The 22,496-nt window shown below is 46.5% G+C and overlaps 1 protein-coding gene across 1 annotated transcript in view; it reads left to right on the top strand.

Annotated features, from left to right (window-relative positions):
• Positions 1 to 9,471: 9,471 nt before the first annotated feature.
• LOC129387906 (uncharacterized) overlaps positions 9,472 to 22,496 on the top strand; it is a 25,002-nt gene continuing 11,977 nt past the window's right edge. Inside the window, exons 1-2 of the mRNA XM_055077635.2 lie at positions 9,472 to 9,627; positions 17,183 to 17,235. The gene's annotated coding sequence lies outside the window, so the exon portion shown is untranslated. The remainder of the gene's footprint in view (positions 9,628 to 17,182; positions 17,236 to 22,496) is intronic.

Raw genomic sequence — 22,496 nt, 5'->3', positions numbered from 1 at the left:
GTCACCCTCCAACCACTGGTATAGACGAAAATTACGATTTGATTCATGAAACAGTCAACGAATATCACCGAATCATAATCGACATGTTATTAGAGGACGCTGGCGTTCGTTGTAGTGCACGTCAAGGAAATTTTGCTGAGGATTTGCAGATGAGGAGAAAAAATATTTTGAAGGGGCCGCGTTTCGTTGATGCATTGGCCGTAGAAGTAGCTTCGCAGGTGGCCATCGACAGCGTCGCTAGTAAAAAATTCCTTGATGCATCGAACAGTGCAAAAAAAAAAAAACGAATCGACAAGTGCATTGCAGCTCAAGGAGATTACAATGAAGTCGACTAAATTGTGTTTCCCTTGAAAGTGAATAGAAAAGCTTATTTCGGAAAGGCTCGGTTATTTTTTGTTCCCGCAACCCGCCTTGATACGCTTCGTTTGCATCACGCACCGTAATATAATTGACAAAATTAGAAATAACACCTTTACACCCAAAAAGGGGTGTAATGGAATGCATCATGTAACCGCACTGAAAAACAAGGGACAAGGAAGGAACACAGAAGACAGGCGCGGTGTAAGGACGTGAGTTATAGATTGCTTTACTCCCTAATTCACTTTTAAGGATGTAAGCCATTTAACAAAACAGCCACAGTACGTGGCCAGGGACCAGCACGATTCTGTCGAACAACACATAGTCCAACAACAGTGACATTGAAGAGCTAAACATTGGCAAAACGGCGAGTTACGAATCTACACGCGTATTCATGCAACCTTTTACACTAAGATTTCTCGTAAAAAAATATTCCGGCCAATACTCATACAGGACACATAATTATGGAAGTGGAATGGCAAATAGCACTTACATACAAAACAATTCTCGTATTCGGCCTCTAGCTGGGGCTGAATTGAGAAAACTCGCACCCAGAAAGCCAAGCAGCACTAAAGTCGCAATGGTTGCACCAAGCGCAGTGGTCGGTCATCGAATCTAATCTCCCGTTTTCAGTTTGTCCGCTATCTGCACTTGTATCACCGTACATTACGGAGTAATCTCCTGGGCTTGCGTGTGTTTCGATAATCTGCAACTCCGTTCACGATATACACGCAACCTATGAATGAACGAGTCCCTTGTTCGTCCCAGTCAGTCATATCGAATCTGTTTGGTCAATTAGGTGAACTAGGTAAATTCGTCAAACCTGTTTTCAGGCGCCTCTATTGCTATAGAATTGTTGACAAGAGTCAGGAAATTTCGAGCTCTGTAGGCACGTCATGCACCGAGAAACAACTTTCTAACAACGGTAGCCTAGTGAAAATGAACACCGGCAAAAAAGGTAAAGCAACCACGCGGGGAAACATTACCTCCACGACTGCGGATGGTGGCATTTTACGATACCGGGACCTTACGCTCAACTTAAATTTGAAGCATACGGCATTTCAATTTCTGAACACAGCTTGCGTCCTCGTCAAACACCAGTGCTTGCTGTACTGATGACATCATTTGGAAAAGAGAAACAAAAGCGATATGCGACATACTAGAAGCAGGATTTTTGCTACATTCAGTTTGCCCTACACATAGTGGTCGACCTCCAGTTTGCAGATGTGTTGAGCCGAGTTAGGCTTGGAAGCAGCGAGGGTGTAGGCAGGAATAGATTAAAAAAAAGGTTGAACTATGGGGTGTTACGGCCAAAACCACGATCTCATTATCAGGAATGCCGTAGTGGAGAACTCTGGATTAACCTTGAGCACCTGAAAGTCTGTAACGTATACCTGAATCTAAGTACATGAGCGTTCTTGCATTTTGCCCCCATCAAAATGCCACCGCAACTCTACGAATCGAACCGGAGATCTCAAGCTCCGCACAGTAATGACAATGCCATCGGGTTACCCTGGCAGGTACAGGAAAATAATGAGGCTACGAAATCCGAGACCAAATCGCAGGCATCTGCTTTCTGCCCATTCTTAGGGTGACCTCTGCCCTCTCCTGTTGGCCAAGCGACATCTGTGGTTAAACGCACTCGCAATATTTTGCATATTGCCTGTTGTGTCATCGAAACTCTGATGTCTGAAGTCAAGGCTTGGCAGCGGTATAGATACCGAAATATTATGCAGCAAGAAATTGCCAGAAAAAGAGGGAAATGTGTGCTGGGGCGTTTAGCTGGATGAGCTGATTCGGCGTGGCGAAAAAACTTCAATGCCCAAATGGTCTAAACACGAGAGGAAAAACAAAAGCACAACGACTGAGTGGGAACAGAGCTTCTGAAAGTCGTCTTTGTTTGCGATTATTTTTTTTATTTCCACGATGAAGCTTTACAAGAGATAAGCTCATTTACCGCATTTTCCCCAGAATGCGGGACTGCGTTTAAACTTGTTTAATACCCCAGTACTGTTTGAGGCAACAACCCAGTTACATTTATTTTCTCATAAAGGCCGTATTACGTTTTTTTTTCCGATGGCTGCGTGCACTTTCCTACTGTGACTTCATTATGTCGTGTGCTGTGAGTGTCAGCACCCTGAAAGAACTTGCCAGAAATTTTAATTCATCAGCCATGCGTTACGTATTTCTAGATTATTGCACAGTGACAAGGCACATATAACAGTTTCTTATGTTTTGCTTCGTCTTTTTTTTTCTTATGCAGCTGGCAACACCGAAAAGGAAAACTACTTAGTGAATAACGCAATAACTGTCGGCAAGTATATTATCGTTGTCGTTTCCAAATGTCACTTAGAATGTGTTGAGCTGCCAGTTGTTTCTTAATGCTCTTCCTAGTACGAACTACTTGCAGCTGCCTCGCTTCAATTTTACGTATCGTACGGATGCGCGTGTTTTTCGCTGCACGTATTTAAAAATGCATTTAGAGCTTATCACTGTTTTTTCATGCAAAAATCTTCCCAGACACTTTGCAATTTATGGTCGGGATCACCCACTCTTGAAAAACGGCCGTGGCTTAGCTTGGTTAAGCCTGGTGATTGCGAAGCAATAGTGTGTTATTCTCGGATCAGCTGGTAGTATGGCTGGTGGTAGTCTTGGGTTGTGGTAGTGTTACGGCTTACAGTGAATCATCTAAGCACCAGCACGTCCAGGTGCATCTCGGACTTGAGCACGCCGTTGGTGAACGCCCGTATCGAGCTGAAGGACGAGAGGTCCAAGTAGCGCATGACGACGTTCTCGATGCTCGACACCCGCCGAACGTCGGCGGCTGCGAGGAGGCCGTTGCTGATGTCGCGACACGCGAGGATGACTCGGGCGCCGCGCCGCGCCCCTGGTGAGAGGAGCGGGAGATAGGCCGCCCTTGGTGGTTACCGCCTCGCCTCGCGACGGCGTGAGATGGGGCCCCGTTTTTACACAGCTGGTGTGACGTCACTCTAGGTCACGTGGTGTGACGTCACGCAGGAGGTCCCGCTAAAGGTCAATGGTGCCTACCACCGCCTCGCCACGGAACGGGCTGAAGTGCGACATAAAGTAGTATTGCTTCGCAATAAAAACATGTAAGCGCACTCAACCCAAGTTGACATCTACATAAGGCGAAACATTCATGGTTTGGTATGAAATGGCTTTTGTGAATTGTATAGTTGTTCTACAGCCGTATGGTTACCACTCTTGCGACGTGTTGCGCACTGATTAAACCAAGAGAGCGTAGACCAAGACAAATTCATATTACTTATGTGTTACGTTACCTAAAAATATTGTCGTGCCATGAATTTTACATATCGTATTAAACTTACGTCTTCACAGACAAGTAACGCCACACATTAATTCGAATGTTTATCCACATAAAATATGGAAGTAAAGGAGGCGCCATAATTGAAGCACTAAGAAATGGCTGGTCCGATGGATCACATAGATGACATCTGCTGCTGAAGTGCCAGCAAGTGCCGGTATTAGAACATACTGTCTCTCTACTGCGACAGCAACTGAGAGCTCGTAGAAGGGTTGCTGTGTCCGTTAGTACGATCGTTTCTTTTCATTGAGCAATGAACATAGGCGTCTCGTGAAAAAGAAACGTATTGAAATCGAGAGAACGACGGAATCGCCAGTGATAGTAATCACCAAGTGTGTACTGCAACAAGACCACCATGCCGTCGGCATATTTTTTTCACTGAACGCAGCTATTCATTTCTCGTGGTCGTTTATATTTACAGGATGTTCATCGCCTTTGAGGCTTCTTCCCGATTTTCTTCATTTTTTTATTTCTGAAAGCCACTTCTACTCTCGCAAGAATTTACATTTAGAGCTTATCACTGTTTTTTCATGTAAAAATCTTCCCAGACACTTTGCAATTTATGGCCTGGATCACTCACTCTTAAAAAACTTGTAAGCACACTCAACCCAAGTTGACATCTACGTAATGCGAAACATTCATGGTTTGGTATGAAATGGCTTTTGTGGATAGTATAGGTGTTGTGCAGCCGTATGGTTACTACTTTTGCGACGTGTTGCACACTGATAAAAAGAAGACAGCGTAGAGCGAGACAAATTCATATTACTTATGTGCTACGTTACCTTAAATCTTGTCTTACCATGAATTTTACATATCTTATTAAATTTACGTCCTCACAGACATGCAACGCCAACACATTAATAGCGGAATTCGCCCTACACCTATTACTTTCCCATGTTTATTTACATGAAATATGAAAGTAAAAGAGGCACCACATTTGAAGCAGTAAGAAATAGCTTGTCCGGTGGATCACCTAAGTGACATCTGCAGCTGAAGTGCCAGCAAGTGCAGGTTTTACAACACACTGTCTCTCTACTGCGACAGCAGCTGAGAGCTCGTGAAAGCGTTGCTGTGTCCGTCAGCAGGATCGTTTCTTTCCTTTGAACGGTGAACATAAGCGTCACGTGAATTAAGAAAGGTATTCAAATCGAGAGAACGACGAAATCGCTAGTGATTATAATCACCAAGTGTGTACTGGAACAAGAGCACCATGCCGCCGGCATATTTTTCTCTGAACGCAGTTACGCATTTCTCGCGGTCGTTTAAATTTACGGGATGTCAACGGCATTTGAGTTTCTTTCCTGATTTTCTTGATTTTTTTATTTCTGAAAGCCACTTTTACTCTCGCAAGCTTCCTCGAGACATTTATTTATTCTTTTCTTTTTCGGGTAACCCCCCGAGGAGGAGGGCTTTCTTGTGTCTTGAGCAACAACTCTGGCTGATAACCCATAATTCACTAGCTTCACTGCTTCGGTCTGGCAGGAGATGTCTCAAGAGCATTCAAGAATTATTTTCGCGGAATGCTCGATCAGAAAGCGACGTGCTATCTGCGAACAGTTGCTGAAAAGTTTAATGTCTCCTAGTTAATACGCACATGAAGTGACGTATGAAAACGAGGACAGAGCCCACTTAGTCATCGTAATGTTTCTTGAAACTGACATTCTAAATGCAAATTCCGCGAAGACATGGAAATGCCACCGGTAGTTGTACGTATGGCCTTACTCCGTTACATGTGTCCGATTATATGCGCGACGTGCTTGCTTCGTATTTTTTCGTCTTTCTTGAAAGTGCCGCAACGTCATTCACTTCTGCCTGACACGACACATTCTTGCACACGTGTCCAAAAGTGAGCCTTACTTCGTGCTTCTCTACTTGCTATACTTTGTGCCGCACTCTGATGAGCGAAAGTGACCAGAAACTGTGCCGCGTAAGGAAAGAGGTTGGAGCGCGCAACAACGATTTCAAAAAACGGTTTTACCTGTTTCATAAGCCCTGCATTGACAACACATCGCTGTGGCTTAGTTCTACTGGAGAATGCATCTGTTGGTCTGACCTTGAAATAGCAAATCCACGATACGGGCTGGTTCCGGACGCTGCAAATAGTTGAGTACGTGGCTTGTATGTTTGACGTGCGCAGCAGATAATCAGTCCAGAAAAGGGTTGAGCTGCACCTGCGCACTGCAGCTAGAAATACCGCGAGCTGTACTGACCCTTATAGCAAAGAAAGTTTCTTTATCACGCGCACTCGAAAGCTTGAGCACTCGGCTATAACATTGCACGTGTGTACATTTCCTCGAGGTGGTGCATGCTACCACCCGGATAACTGAGCACCGTGTCATATTGTGGTACAGACCACTGTGAGATCGTCTCGTTTTAGTAGACACTTGCGCCTTATGTGTACCGGGTGATACGTTTCCTATGTCGTGATATTTTTGTGCAGCATAAATGCGGCGCTTATTCAAATTTCGTGTGCTCTGTATTCAACACAGTGCGACCCTAACGCTTTAATAATAAACTACGTGCAGAGCGGGCAGTTTTGAACAGTACTCAGGCTTGTTTTTTTCTGATATTTTTTTTTGTTGCACGAACTTTTGCAGAACCACCACAGAAGAGCAATGTTACTGACAGATTCGTCGTCGAAGTCTGCTTTGTAGTAGACGTCGAATACGAAAGGGCATTCGATGAAACTCGAGATCTCGTTATCTACCTAAGCACGTTGCTAAATGCGGTAAGTTGTGTACAACGCATTCCGTAATTTTTTTTTCGCATTTCGCAGCTGAGAGATTACTGTTTCTGCTTCCCTTGATCATAGTCCCAGTCCTGCTGCAGCCACACAATTGCTTAATATCGCTCAGCCCATTACAGCCAGTCTCGGTATAGGCACATGTATTGTTGTTGGACGAGCATTTGCACGCTCAGAGGCACGCATTGCAACACTAAAGTGGCTCAGCTGTACGATGAAACCTGTTTACAAAAGTACAGTTTAGCATGCAATTTCGAGATCACTCAAAGCTGGCTCCTTCGCACCTTCATTTAGTAGCGCAAAGCCTATCATTTCATGTACCATTTTAGTAAGTGGCCTCCTATGACGCTCAGCAAGATTCTTGACTTTAAAAAATAAAGAAGGAATACACTCGCTACCCCATTTACGTTTGTTCGTGCGGCTTTTTCCGCTTTAAAACCGCATCCGGTCTTGTGCTACAGCACGAGGCAGCACAGCGCGAAGTCATGCATGTTCAACCTTATGACCTGCTCACTGCGAAACCGAGTTTCAAAGCAATCAAATGACAGGTTCGAATATAACATGCAAGTTCCCTATGTGAATCCACAGAAAAGTTTTATAATTAACCTTACTAAAACCTTGCTCCACCTAGCCATATATTTATCTCTGTGAGGCACATCGTGCATTATGCATAATTTGATTATATGCTTAGTAATAATGATGTGTGCGATGAATGCATTGGTAACGAATAACCGCAGCCAGTTGGGCGAGTCGGTAAGATTGCAACCTTGCACACATAGGGAAGAAAAAAAAAACTGAACGCAAAGGCAGCAGGGCAAAGTATGAGCGCTGGTGTCTTGTTCTCCGTCTCTTTTATTCGCACGTTAAGTGAAGGTGCAATTAAAAGAATTACCCAATGCCTCGCATATGTTAATTGATTATATTTTTGTAACTGAAATCGCGAGCGTCAGAAACCTTCTTCTTTGGCTCTAAGAAATAACTAACGCCATTTCCCAGCTCTGTTATTTGGTATTTATGAATGTAAAATTGTTCGCCATTCGAAATAAAGTTAGCGCAAAAGGTTATTTTTTTTAAATTCTCTGCGCATAGCAAGTTGTAATTGACAAATATGTCCAGAGAATCGCATGAATAACAAACTTAAGTTGTTTGCTCTGCGAAATTCTAGTATTTTTTAAGTGTGTACCGCAAATATTGTGTCTTGTGCATAAGCCGAATCGAATTTGCCCATAGCATAGTGTTGTTGCACGTTAATAACAATGCGTGGCAAAGCTGTACGACAGGCTGACGATACTGGGCGACCTATAGATAGGGCGACCTATCTATAACTTCGTTTCAGAATTTCAAAGGACGGTATTTTACAAAAGCTTGGGCAAGCGTTTCATAGCGAGAAATGTAGGAATATACGTTAGTTTTGCACCACATTTTTTTTGCGTTAGCATGTAAAACTCTTTCCGTTTTCGCCGAAATGTAAAACACCAAAATTTCACCTCATATATAATTTTATAACGCGCTTGTATAACAGCTGCACTTGTAGCAGCATGGTAACAGCAACACGATCTGAACTGTGCCCTTTTAGACGCTGCGACAGAGCGGCGGGAATTACTGACGTCAGGTTCACGCGTTTTGCGAATGCGCGCTAATGACGATGTTTTGTTTTCTTCCTGTCTTTTTTCTTGCACAAAGGTTGCCCTTTGGTTCGCTGGAATGACTGATCCAGTTGTACGATTCCAGCTTAACGCAGTTATCAAAACCGAGGTGAGCTATTTTCAAAGAGAAACCAGAACCAGAACCAAAACAGAACCAGAAACCAGTTTAAAAAGGCTGTATTAAGTAAACTTCCAACGGTTTGGGATGCTTTACCGATACTTCAACACGCGTAGCATCTATGTGCTTCTTCTCGGCACCAGCCTGCATTTTACCGGAATGTACGGCTCGGGTAAACGCGCAGACAGGCTGACGCTGGCCGTACACTTCAGGCTCGGCGAATTGCGAAGGCCTTTAACTTTACGCGGTGATACTTCTTGTACTATACTTTTATGCACCCGCCGTCTCACATGACTTAGGACTCTAACAGTGGACGAGCTCTTGCTATACTTTTTTCTGTTAGTCCTCGGTTTAAGGTCAGTTGACCCCACCCGTAGCTCTTACTTCCCTGCACGGAACAACGGGGGATAAATAATTCTGTCGTATTTCTAAACCTTTCCGGGTCCATCGTGATCCTCGTGCGTCATTCGATGAACTTATGAATTTACGCACGTAAAACGATAGCCGATTCGGAACCATAACATCTGGAACATACTATCTCCACACGTCATACTGAACGTGTACATTACTCGGACGCACGCATGTAAAACGATAGGTGAAACAATTATAAGCGTTTACAAGAAGGGCTGACGACGATGGCATGGCGAGATTCAGCTCACAGTGCTGAAATTATGATGATTGATCGACCACGAAGGCATCATGTCCATAAGCAAATACCTAGTGGCCCAAGCTGCAAGACAACTTGGTCCACTGGGTAGGCGTAGGAGGCTATGTAGCTAGATAGGCTGTAAACACTACTAGTAGGCAAAGAGTGCTAATCGCATTATAAAATTTTCTGAGGCTTCGACTTTGAAGTCGCTGTCACTTATATCTAAAGCCCTAGAAAATGTTCCTAGATGATTATAATTAAAAAAGTAAATACTAGCGCCGCTGGATAAGCCACACTAAAGCGATAGCGATGACACACGTATCGTGTACTGATATCAGGACAGGCGCCCCAAGTGACCCTTCAATTGCACGGCATGACCCCGTTGCTGGCCCGGTTAACCTGGCGAGGCACCGACGCCAAACTGGAAGAAAGACGCATATGAAGCTTCGCTTGAAAGTTCAATATAGACATCACGCCGCACATGGCGCGGCAACGTGTGGAACCACGATTGGAAGACTGTCCACGAAGCGTTCCAAACTTATCTTCGTTCACATTTCTGCGCGTGATTCTTCATGTTTGCAATGTGGTGTACGTCATTCTTTTGTAGGACGAAGCCAGCGCTGGAAGAAATATCTGCGGAAACGCATTCCGTGAGCTTCGAGAACAGAACATCTGTGCTGTGGATATCGGCGATGTACTGAATAAGACGGCAGATTTGATAAAGTCATGCCAGTTCATAAATTGTGACCTTGCGGTGCGCCTTACCAGGTATGTAAATTCAATTGAAAAAATTTGCGAGGGTCCTCTCCTCGTTGTTTCCGGAAAGCATACATAAGTGATCGTGTTCCCTGCTCAAGCCTGTCACCAGCTTCGTTATTTTTTTCTTTCTAGCTGTTGATTTCTACTCCTTCATTAGTAACTTGAATTTACAGGCTTTAATTTAGTATTTCTCACACTTAGGAGCCCGCAGGGCAGCGTGCATGCTGTAGAAGGCGATGTCATGTTTTGTCACTGTGCACAAGTTTTCCTGTTTCTTTCATCCGTTAACGCGAACGGCCTGCCCAGTGCCTGGAAAAAACATCGTTCGGTTACGGGTTTACAATTCCTGAATAAGTTGTATGAGTCTGTAATGAAATAATTTTGCTTAACCTTAATTGAAAATCGTAAGAAATTTAAGAAAAACAACATCTGAAAATCAAATAAAATAAACGACATATTTATCGCTACTAAAAGAATACAGGATAAAAGTGAACGTGTGAATGTCTTTCGTCCCGTAAAAAGCATGTTTAGATCATTCAAAACATCGCATGCCATTAACAAGCAGAAGTAAATGCGTGTCGTAACTAGCTAGCACCTACGTAGCTGCGTAATGAAAATGTCAACATAAAGATGTCAGTGCCCTTCAACTCTATGAAGAAGGATGACCAGCGAAGCTGTGTATGTAGACCCCTTAATGACGAACTGCACCTCCGCCACGGTACGGCCCGGCATTGCACTATCTTCGGGATCGGCCCACGTATGGGGAGTGCTTAACGCCTGCTTCACCTCCGTCGCCGGTCGGGCCGGTATCGCACTATCTTTGGGATCAGCCGACGTATGGGGAGTACTTAACGCCTGCTTCACCACCGCCGCGGGTCGGGCCGGTATTTCGCTATCTTCGGGATCGGTCCACGTATGGGAAGTGCTTAACGCCTGCTTCACCTCGGCCGTGGATCGGGCCGGCATCGCGCAATCTTCGGGATCGGCCCCCGTATGGGGACTGCTTAACGCCTGCCTCATCTCCACCGCGGGTCGGGCCGTCATTGCACTATCTTTGGGATCGGCCCACGTATGGGGAATGCTTAACGCCTGTTTCACATCCACCGCGGGTCGGGCCGGTATGGCACAATCTTTGGGATTGGCCCACGTATGGCGAGTGCTTAACGCCTGCTTCTCCTCCACCGTGGGTCGGCATGGCATTGCACTATCTTTGGGATCGGCCCACGTATTGAGAGTTTTTAAGAAGGAAGACATTGATAGAAAGACGAAGTGTCTTTCAGGCAGAACGCCGGCTCTTCCAGCTCTACTCATTTTGTGAATTTCTTAGACTTTGCTAGTGGACTGCTATTTCCTCCTTAACTGCGATGAAGATGGAGCCTCACGCGCGTCCGCCGGGCTCGGCAGTGCCCGCGGCGGCTGCCTCCAGGAAGCGCAACGGCACCGAGAGCGACACTGACAGCGACGACACCATGCAGTACTATGTCAGCAGTGAAGATTCTTGCGACGACGCCTTCGAGCTGGTGCGGAGTCGTAAAGCAAAGCGACGATTTCTCAGCGCATCATCGAATTCGAGTGAGTCCACCGTGAGATCTTCGCGGGATACCGAGGAGCTCACCATCCTGTTCTCGCCAGTTCTCGCCACTGACAACCTGAGACGCCTCAACAGGCAAGCCGTGTCTTCTCATCTAGAGGCGCTGGTTCCAAACGAAATCAAAGACATCAGGGTGAACACCCGTAAGAACGTGCTAGCTATTGACGTAGAACACGCGGCTGCGTTGGATTCCTTGCGCAAGGTCACGGAACTTGGCGGGATGAAAGTCCGCCCTTATATTCCGCTCGGCAAACAAGTCCGTACTGGCGTAATTTACGATGTTGACGAGACCATCGTCGACTCCGATCTGTCAATCTTAATCAAGCCAGCTACGGAAAACACCATCATCACAAACGCGTTTCGTCTCGGCACGTCACGGTGTGTGAAGATCATATTTAAGGGCGAATCCATCCCATCGCACGTAAAAGTGGGCCACTTCCGACACGCAGTTCGCCCCTTTATACCAAAACCGCTGCAGTGCTGGAAGTGCAAGAAGCTTGGCCATGTGAGTAGTGTCTGCAATAACACTACCGTCTGTTCTCGCTGCACTGGGCCCCACACCACAAACACGTGCGAGGCCAGTGTGCTGAAGTGCACAAACTGCAGCGGCCCTCACGATGCATCTTCGAAGGAATGCCCTTTGATTCGAAAGGAAATGCAAATATTGAAGAAAATGGTTAGAGACCACTCGTCTCACCGAGAAGCAGCAGCATCTATTAAGCGACGACGATCACGTCGCCGACGTCGATCAAGAGCCTCCAAAGCCTCTGCAGAACGCCACACACGTGTATTACCACCTACTCTTCCGCCCAGGCCAAACGCAGTCAGCTCAAAGGGCAAGGGTGCATCGAACAGCACGACTGCTGACGCGTGGCCTGCACTCCCGAAGCTACATGCCCCTACTGAGCGAAATGATACTTCTACAGTAGGGGACACTTCGTCTGTTCCTGATAAATTGGCGGACCAAGATCAACAAATTGTTGTTATGATCAGCTCTCTGGTGAGTGCTATTCGTGTTCTACTGGACAAGCTACAGACACCAACAGCTCGAAGTGCATTGCAAGTGCTGGATGCCATCAGTCCGGTTCTGGCGAGCCTTCAGAAGTCCAGTGCTTGAGAACTTCTACAGCAGAACCATGGCTCATCGACAACAACAAAGATCGTTCCGGGATGATGTGAGAAGTGCCTCCATATTCCAATGGAATGCGAGAGGCCTGAGGTCTCGTATTTCGGATTTCCGACAGTTCGTATTTGCAAACCATTTTCCTATACTGGTCATCTGTGAACCGAACTTATCAGCCTCCATAAGACTATCGGGATATGAATCTTTTCTTTCAAACACGTGTGTCCGTAGTAGTAAGGTTCTGGTTTACATTCGCAAGGACCTTACGTATTTTTCCCAACACGTAGCGCCACACGACGGTAACCAATACGTCTGTGTTACTGTGAAAAAGAAGAAGCTGTCTTTTGCTCTTATTGGCGTCTACCTATCCCCAACAAGTCAGTTTGATAGAAAAAGACTGGAAGATATTATGGCTGATACTCCCGGTCCTTGGATAATAACAGGGGACTTCAACGCTCACCACCATATATGGGGAAGCTCCAGGATAAATTCGAGGGGCAGGTCACTAGTATCCTTTGCATCAGGCCACAACCTGTGTCTTCTAAATGACGGAAGCCCCACATTTCTGCGGGGAACTACATACAGTAGCTGCCTTGACTTGACTTTGGTGTCACGTTGCCTGACTTTGAGCGTGCAGTGGTTCACTGATATTGAAACCCATGGAAGTGATCATATTCCGACCTATGTGAGAATCGATGGACTAGACGCCGCATTACCGGTAGTCTCTCGCCAAATCGACTGGTCAGTCTTTCAAAATCGCGTAGAAGACACATGCAAGACACATATTGCACGCAGATTAGAAGACATAATTGCAGACGCTATGCAAGATTGTACACGCTGCTTCACACATCCATCAAAGCGTACAGAGAATCACATTGAATTGGAAAGGCTTCGTGCACTACGTCGCCGAGCTGAAAGGAGGTACAGGCGCACGAAGTCAATTCTTGACCTCAGAGAAGCTCGGCGCATGCAAAAGAAGATAAAGCGGCGAATGGATAAGCTAGCGGATCAAAAATGGAAATGTTTTTGCGACTCACTAGACCCCCGCAAGCCATTGTCCTGTGTGTGGCGTACCCTACGGGGTCTTTGCTCAAGTCCCCAGCAACGACACCCATTCAACGCCCTTGCTCTCTATCAAAACCGCCGCGAGATAGACGTCGCAGAGGAATTTTGTGCGAATGTCGCCGGCGGCACAGTTTTAGTCCCTGACATGGCTCTAGGCAACATCCCCAGCCCACGAGATGCAAGTATGGACGCTCCATTCTCTATGGAAGAGTTAGAAGCTGCTATGGCGCTATGTGGGTGTTCGTCTTCACCAGGACCCGATGGCATTACATATACTGCTTTGCGCCACCTAGGCAGAGAAGCACGAAGAGAACTCCTCAGCCTTTTTAATAGTTCATGGCAAGATGGTGTCGTCCCACAGGAATGGAAACGCAGCCGCCTGGTACCGCTTCTAAAAGCAGGAAAGTCACCGCTCGAACTGGCATCCTATCGGCCTATAGCTCTTGCCAGCTGCGTCGGGAAGCTCATGGAACGTATGATCCTTATGCGTCTCGAATGGTACCTTGAACACCATAAAATTTACCCTGACTCTATGGCGGGATTTCGACGCGGTCGTTCATCGATTGACAGTGTCATCGATCTAGTATCATCTGTGGAACAACAAAAATCTCGGAAGCGATTATCAGTAGCGCTCTTTCTTGACGTGAAAGGCGCTTACGACAACGTTTCCCATCAAACCATTCTAGACGCACTTCTGACAATTGAACTAGGAGGGCGAGTATATCGATGGGTCAGTAATTACTTGACACAAAGGTCCTTGTTCGTACGAACGGAAGATGGTCCGACTACCGACCACTACACATGCCGAGGCGTTCCCCAAGGCGGTGTTCTAAGCCCTATTCTTTTCAACCTCGCGCTTCTTGGGCTGGCCGAATCCCTACCGGAAACAGTGAGTGTTTCAATCTACGCCGACGACATCTGCATCTGGACATCAGCGGTCACTCGCCTGCAGGTTCGCGCACGGCTACAGAAAGCAGCAACACAGGCATCTGACTACCTTCACACACAAGGCCTTACCATCTCAACAGAAAAATGTGCATTAGTCGCTTTTACGCGAAAAACGATGACTCCTTATCCAGTATGCATCAATGGTCAGCCTATCTCCTACAAGAGAAATCACCGGTTTTTGGGCGTCATTGTAGACCGGGACCTCACTTGGAGCCCTCATGTTGCCCACTTAAAGAAGAAGCTCACATCTATTGTTCACGTCTTCAAGTTCATCGCCGGCAAAACATGGGGATCGTCAGTGGGCTCCATGCTACAGTTATATCGAGCACTGTTCATCGGATTCCTACGCTATAGCTCCCCCGTGCTTGCTAAAACATGCAAGTCAAATCTTCGAGAACTTCAGAGCGTGCAGGCGCAGGCACTACGTGTTTGCCTAGGCCTTCCGCGCAGCGCCTCGACAGCTGGAACCATTATATTGGCTCAAGACCATCCGATCACGACTTACATTAGCACCGAAACGCTTAGAGCCCATGTTCGTCATGTTTCACGGATGCAGTCAAGCTCTCTTGCGTGCCTGCCAGAACGACGACCACAGGCGTCCTTCTCCAACAAGGTCAACATCCATCGTGCCTCCTTACCATCGGGTTTCACACCCTATGCACGTTCAACCTCAGCTTTGTGGTGTTTAAAACAGCCTCAAGTGCGTCTTACGATTCCAGGGATAAGAAAGAAGACCGACCTGCCTACCTTGGCCTTGAAGCAAGCAGCTCTGGATTGTTTGCACACTTTCTACTTTGATCGAGTACATATATATACGGATGGCTCTTCCACTCAGACCAGCTCCACCAGCGCAGTGGTTATACCATCCCGTTCATTAAGCATCCAATACAAGATTTCTCACTTGACAGCATCGACTAGTTCGGAGCTTGTTGCCCTCCGAGGTGCCGTTAATTATATTAATAACCAACCGGCTAATCGGTGGGCTATATTCTGCGATTCGAAGGCGGCCTTACAATGTCTTCTGGCATCTCTTCGTCGCGGGTCATGTGAACAACTCGTGTCGGAGATACGAGAAATGCACTATCACATGATCGCGAAAGGACACGACGTCGTGTTTCAGTGGCTGCCTGGTCATTGCGGTATCTCCGGCAACGACCTCGCTGACGAAGCTGCTAGAAAAGCTCACGAGGGAGCAACCCTTGTTTCAATACCTTTATCGCGGGCCGACGCAGCCCAACACTTAGGCAAGCTAGCGCACTCTTTGACATTGGAGAAGTGGCACACACCTGAATTCACTCACCATCGCTTGCATTCCCTCGATCCCTCTATGCAACTGCGGCTGTTACCAGGTCTTCCGCGAAATGAGGAAACAGTGCTGTGCCGCTTACGTTTGGGCGTCGCATTCACAAATGCTTATGCATTTCTGATTGGAATGGCTGATAGCGCCGAGTGCAATGCCTGCGGTGTCGAGGAAACCATAGAACACCTACTGTGCTACTGCCCATCTTATGAAAATGAAAGGCAAGACCTCTGCACAGCTCTCAATCAGCTAGATGGAAAGCCGTTCACCTTGAACAAGATCTTGGGATCATGGCCTCGCATATCACAGCTACAAAAGGCCACAAAAGCGCTGCTGCGATATTTGAAAGCGACCGGATTGAGTCAGCGTCTATGATCCGGACTGATTGACCGACTGATATCTCCAGTGGACTTTCTCTTTTTTTTTTAAATCTTTCCGGCCCCCTTTCCCTTTCCCCAGTGTAGGGTAGCCAACCGGGCTCAGTCCTGGTTAACCTCCCTACCTTTCATTTATCATTTTCTCTCTCTCTCTCTCTTTAACGTCAGCTTCACCTCTACCGCGGGTCGGGGCGTTATGGCCCTATCTCTGGGATCGGTCCATATATCGGAAGTGCTTAACGCCTGCTTCACTTCTGCGGAGGATCTGCCCAGCATTCCACAATCTTCGGGATCGCCCCATGTATGGGGAGTGCTTAACGCCTGCTTCACCTACGCCGCGGGTCGGGCCGGTATTTCACTATCTTCGCGATCTGTTAACGTATAGGGGGTGCTTAACGCCTGCTTCAACTCCGCCGCGGGTCGGCCCGGCATTGTACGATCTTCCGGGATCCGCCTACGTATGAAGCGTGCTTAACGCCTGCTTCACCTCCTCCGTGGGTCGGCCCGGCATTCCACAATCTTCGGGATCGCCCCATGTATGGAGACTGCTTAACGTCTGCTTTACCTCTGCCGAGGATCGGCCCGGCATTCCACAATCTTCGGGATCGTCCCACGCATGGGGAGTGGTTAACGCCTGCTTCACCTCTGTCGCGGGTCGGCCCGGACTTGCACTATCTCTGAGATTGGCCCACGTATCGTGAGTTTTTTGCTTACTTCAAAGACACGAAAATTGTCTTGGACAATAAAGGTATACAGCTTCACTGTAAAACCCCGCCTAGATGGCGGTCAGAAGTCCTTGGGACCTGGCGGCAGCCTCGGCCTGCTGGACGGACAAAAGTTGGCCTTCGGAAACCGAGCTGAGCAGCACGGTCCCCCACTGCTGCCCATCTTTATTTTCTTGGTTCTGTCGGGGCGAGCGAAGGCAGGCCCAGATAGTGTGATCCAGGTCCGTTTTTTCTTGACAAAATTTGCATTTGGACGAATATTGTGTAATCCAATACTGCCGGAGAAAAAATTTTAATCTGCTAACGTGGAGCGCCTGTAGAGGTTAAAAAAAGATGTTTGCATCATTGCGGGAGCACTCCGTACAACTTTTTGCTTGAATGTGCAGATGCCTTTAAAACCAGCGAGCGGTGACATAAAATATTCACACTTTCTAGCGAAGACCTGGCGGAGAAATTGAATGACACGTTCATCGACAGGACAATTCATGGTAGGTGGTGCTGTTTCTATGATGCCAGACTAACAATAGCTGCTGCACCAGTCCTCTAACTTTCCGCTTATCGTGTTCTTGTAAGCACGAGGTCTCGGGTTAGATTCAAAGAAGCGGTGGCCACATATTGACAAGACAAAAAAATCTAGCAAATACCACTAACTGCAATTTGAGTGCACAGTGACAGGTACGTATATATAGAACGCACCGTATGCAGGTGTTCAAGAAATGCAGAAACGGCAAAAATTATCCCCATTGAAAAAGACCCGTATGCGCAGTTTCATAATTACATATAATCAGGCGGATGGATGTGGGAGCAGACGAGTTTACATAAGCGTCCTGCATGATGTCACCATAAAAAGTTCTTAATTCCATGGAGGAAGCTGTCGTTCCTTATATCTGGTCTAAATCAATATAAATCTTTTTTTATTAATGTAATATCGCGCTTTTTTGCTTGCACTTAGCGTGATATCACTGTTGCGAGACTTTGTGTAATTACTTGAAGTTTAAGCCATTTCTGCTGAGAAGTTACCGCCTTTGTCTGTGTGCGTGTGTCCGTGCTTGTGCTTGTGTCATTTCCTTGTTGCACTTTCTTCTTTAATCTTCCTGACTTCTGAGGTTCTCTCTTCCTACTATTTTGTAAATGTACGCCTCCCATACCCTTCTCAGTAACCGTTCCTTTTTATGTTTTACAGTGATAGGTGCTTTGGGCTCACTTTCCATAGTCGTTTTGATCATCATCATCATCAGCCTAGTTACGCCCACTGCAGGGCAAAGGCCTCTCCCATACTTCTCCAACTACCTTGGTCATGTACTAATTGTGGCCATGTTGTCCCTGCAAACGTCTTAATGTCATCCGCCCACCTAACTCTCTGCCGCCCCCTGCTACGCTTCCCTTCCCTTGGAATCCAGTCCGTAACTCTTAGTGACCATCGGTTATCTTCCCTCCTCATTACATGTCCGGCCCATGCCCATTTCTTTTTCTTGATTTCAACTAAGATGTCGTTTACCCGCGTTTGTTGCCTCACCCAATCTGCTCTTTTCTTATCTCTTAACGTTACACCCATCATTCTTCTTTGCATAGCTCGTTGCGTCGTCCTCAATTTCAGCAGAACCCTTTTCGTAAGCCTCCAGGTTTCTGCCCCATATGTGAGTACTGGTAACACACAGCTGTTGTACACTTTCCTTTTGAGGGATAGTGGCAACCTGCTGTTCATGATTTGAGAATGCCTGCCAAACGCACCCCAACCCATTCTTATTCTTCTGGTTATTTCAGTCTCATGATCCGGATCCGTGGTCACTACCTGCCCTAAGTAGATGTATTCCCTTACCACTTCCAGTGCTTCGCTACCTATCATAAACTGCTGTTCTCTTCCGAGACTGTTAAACAATACTTTAGTTTTCTGCAGATTAATTTTCAGACCCACCCTTCTGCTTTGCCTCTCCAGGTCAGTGAGCATGCATTGCAACTGGTCTCCTGAGTTACTAAGCAAGGCAATATCATCAGCGAATCGCAAGTTGCTAAGGTATTCTCCATCAACTTTTATCCTCAATTCTTCCCACTCCAGGTCTCTGAATACCTCCTGTAAACATGCTGTGAATAGCATTGGAGATATCGTATCTCCCTGTCTGACGCCTTTCTTTATTGGGATTTTGTTGCTTTCTTTGTGGAGGACTACGGTGGCTGTGGAACCGCTATAGATATCTTCCAGTATTTTTACATATGGCTCATCTACACCCTGATTCCGTAATGCCTCCATGACTGCTGAGGTTTCGACTGAATCAAACGCTTTCTCGTAATCAATGAAAGCTATATATAAGGGTTGGTTATATTCTGCACATTTCTCTATCACTTGATTGATAGTGTGAATATGGTCTATTGTTGAGTAGCCTTTACGGAATCCTGCCTGGTCCTTTGGTTGACAGAAGTCTAAGGTGTTCCCGATTCTATTTGCGATTACCTTAGTAAATACTTTGTAGGCAACGGACAGTAAGCTGATCGGTCTATAATTTTTCAAGTCTTTGGCGTCCCCTTTCTGATGGATTAGTATTATGTTAGCGTTCTTCCAAGATTCCGGTACGCTCGAGGTTATGAGGCATTGCGTATACAGGGTGGCCAGTTTCTCTAGAACAGTCTGACCACCATCCTTCAACAAATCTGCTGTTACCTGATCCTCCCCAGCTGCCTTCCCCCTTTGCATAGCTCCTAAGGCTTTCTTTACTTCTTCTGGCGTTACCTGTGGGATTTCGAATTCCTCTAGGCTATTCTCTCTTGATATCCACCCATTATTCCGATGTCCGTCCCCGAAATGTGGAACCTACGCTAAAGCGAAGCTTTCTTTGCATCTTCCGCGAATTCCTCTCTGCTGATGGCTGCTGTCTCGCCGTGAAGCTCTTGCTGTATACGTGGATTACACTGAAAGTAATGTCATCGTCACACCGCCGTCATCCTGCAGTTGTCAGCCATGCTGGCTGGTCGCTACGGCGTTGCACATTTGGCCGGCGCTGGACACAGTGCAAATGAACGTAGGTCATAATGCGCACAAAAGTGGCAGGAGTGGCACCGTACATACACAATACAAGTGCAAATTAAGGCAGTCCAAGCTACGGGACGTAATGCAAAAAAAAAAAAGAAAAACAGTGAGTACAGTTAGAATGATGATGATGACAAAATGTATTTATTAAGGGATGGCGCGAAGGCCTGTAATGGGGAATAGGAAGAGTTAGAATAAAGCTGTTCCGTGACGGCAAGTGATGCATGCGAGCGCGGAGATGAGCTCTACAACAACGACACGGCGTCGCTGTGATACAATTGTCGACATTTAGTCGTGGTTATTTCATCGGCTTCATGCCAGCGTGATCATTTATTCGTTCTCGTGTCATCGTCATCCTTCCACTGTTTTCAATGTGTCGTTGTCACTGCGCTGTCATTTCGTCGTTGGCACGCCGCCATCTTCAAGCCATCGTAGTCTGCGTCCTAATCAGTCCATCGCCATCATGCTATCGCCATCATGTCATTGCCGTCATCGCCCTCATGCCGTTAGGTGGTGGCCATCATCTTGTCGTAGTGATTCCACTGTCGTAAACATGTGGTCATCACACCGCCATCGTCTTACAGTCGTCATCATACCATTGTCTATTATCACGCTGTGATCGTCATTCAAGCTCCGTCAATCTCTTCGTCGCACCAGCATCGTCATAACGTCATCGTCAGGTTATAGGCATCACTTCAGCATCGAGATCAAGCTGTCTTCACGCCGTCATCGTTACATTATCTTCATACCATGGTCACCAAGCAATTCCTATTATACCATCGCCATCATACCATCGTCGTCGTCCCATATTCGGCATGCCGACTTCGTCACAGCATCATCGTCGTACCACAGTTTTTACTCCTGCGCCGTCACCCTGGCATCGTCATACCATCGTCGCCTCTCGCGCGTCATCTCATGGTCCTCATGCATTCTCGTCATCGTGCCGTGGTGGCAGTTCTAGCGTGGTCCTCTTGTTGTAGGGATTCCAGTGTCGTTGTCGTGGCGTCTTCGCCATCATTTCATCCCGCTGTTCCGTCGTCATCATACCGTCATCTTCATGCCGTCAAGATCGCTCCATCATCGTCATTCCTTTTTCGTGGAACATGTCATGTGTGGCATCGATTGCAACGAGTTTTTGCTGAACGAGAAAGTCCTCAATGATCGCTAAACAGCAACAACGTTCTTCACAAACCCCAGTGAATGTTATGCTTAGACCGATTCTCACAACGCATGTAGGCCGCAGATTTTGTTTTTCTCCAGAATTTCATGCAGAAAAGGGTCGCAGTGCGCCGCCAAGTATTCAAACCCTCGACTGACGATTCACAATCGAAGACGCTACTTCTCAGCAACTCCACAGATGCTGCGGCAAGGAAAACTGGGCCTCGAGAATATTGCACCTGGCCTCTCGAGTGCTCGTTAAAACGATCAGTAGGCGCCACGTTGTCCAGCTTATCCATAAACGAACTACGGAGTGATACAAACGAAGCCCGTAACAAGAAGCGAAAGGCTGAATAGCAAAAAGGGCGAAGAGAGTCACTTCATTTTGCTTCTTCCCGCCAGGTGGAGCGCAACCTATACAAACGAAGACGAATTGGACTAGACGCATCACTGATTACATTTCTTTTATTTTTTCATGCCAAGAATGTGCCCGCGCTATTCTGCAAATGATCACGCTGTTCGATACAGCTCGAAATATTGCAACGTCTAATACGCCTACACCTGACCCAGGTATCGCATCATTGCTTTCTGCTATGGCCGAATAGAACTTATTTTCATACTCCTGACACTCCTTACCCCTAGTAGGCTTTCGAGCCATCCTGTCGAATAAGCCCTTTATTCACTCAGCCATTGACCTATGGGAATCGCGGATACTGCAGAACCTGTCGTTTCGTTGCCGTTACTTTTGCCTAATCAATTACCGGTCCACGCACATTTGCGACAACTGATTTATTGCCAGCATGCTCTCGCGTCATTTCATGTTACTGTCCAATACTCATTCAAGATTTTAGTTTTCGCAAAAAAAAATCAAGTGGCAAGATCCCGAGTATAATGGACAACCGGTCTCAGTCCTGGTTAACCTCCCTACCTTTCCTTTATCATTTGCTCTCTCTCTCTCTCTCTCTCCGCGCATTCAATGGCGGAAATATCGGCTACGTAAATTTTTAGCCTGTTATTTTTCTCAGGTCCAAAGTGAGCATGGCAAGCCCTTCAGAAAAGTTCACCGCGAAAGAGCATTAGGTCTATAATCGAGTTCTTGTTTCCCCAAGAAAAGGTGCGAAGCAGATGGATGGTGAAATGTCACAAACTTTAGGCAACATTGGCCATTCATATGCTACCGTTAGATGTTGGGTTGCCACTTTTCAAGCTTGCCAATCCGACGTTTGAAGTCAGAAGCACCACAAGAAGACGTGTTTCTGTCCTGCTCCTGCAAATGCAAAAGCCATTCATGACGTGACTACGAAGGGCTGCCGAATAGCAGCCAGAAGTATTGTTAAATATGTGGGAATGTCACGTGAGAAAGTTGCTACTATTATCCTAAATAACTTGCAGACGAGAAATATAACAAAGTGGATCGCAATACTTTTGACAACTAAGCAAAAGAGGAAACTATGACGGCCGTTTTAAGAAATTTTGAAGAAAAAATTTGCTAACTGGCAGTTAACTGCTAACTGGCAGTGAGACACGAAATTACTGTTATGATCCTGAGACTTAAGAATAGCCAGAGAA

Source organism: Dermacentor andersoni, chromosome 10 (genome assembly GCF_023375885.2).
Source record: "Dermacentor andersoni chromosome 10, qqDerAnde1_hic_scaffold, whole genome shotgun sequence".
Lineage (NCBI taxonomy): Eukaryota > Metazoa > Arthropoda > Arachnida > Ixodida > Ixodidae > Dermacentor > Dermacentor andersoni.
Note: the sequence above shows the minus strand (reverse complement) of the source record. Positions and strands in the feature narration are given on the sequence as shown.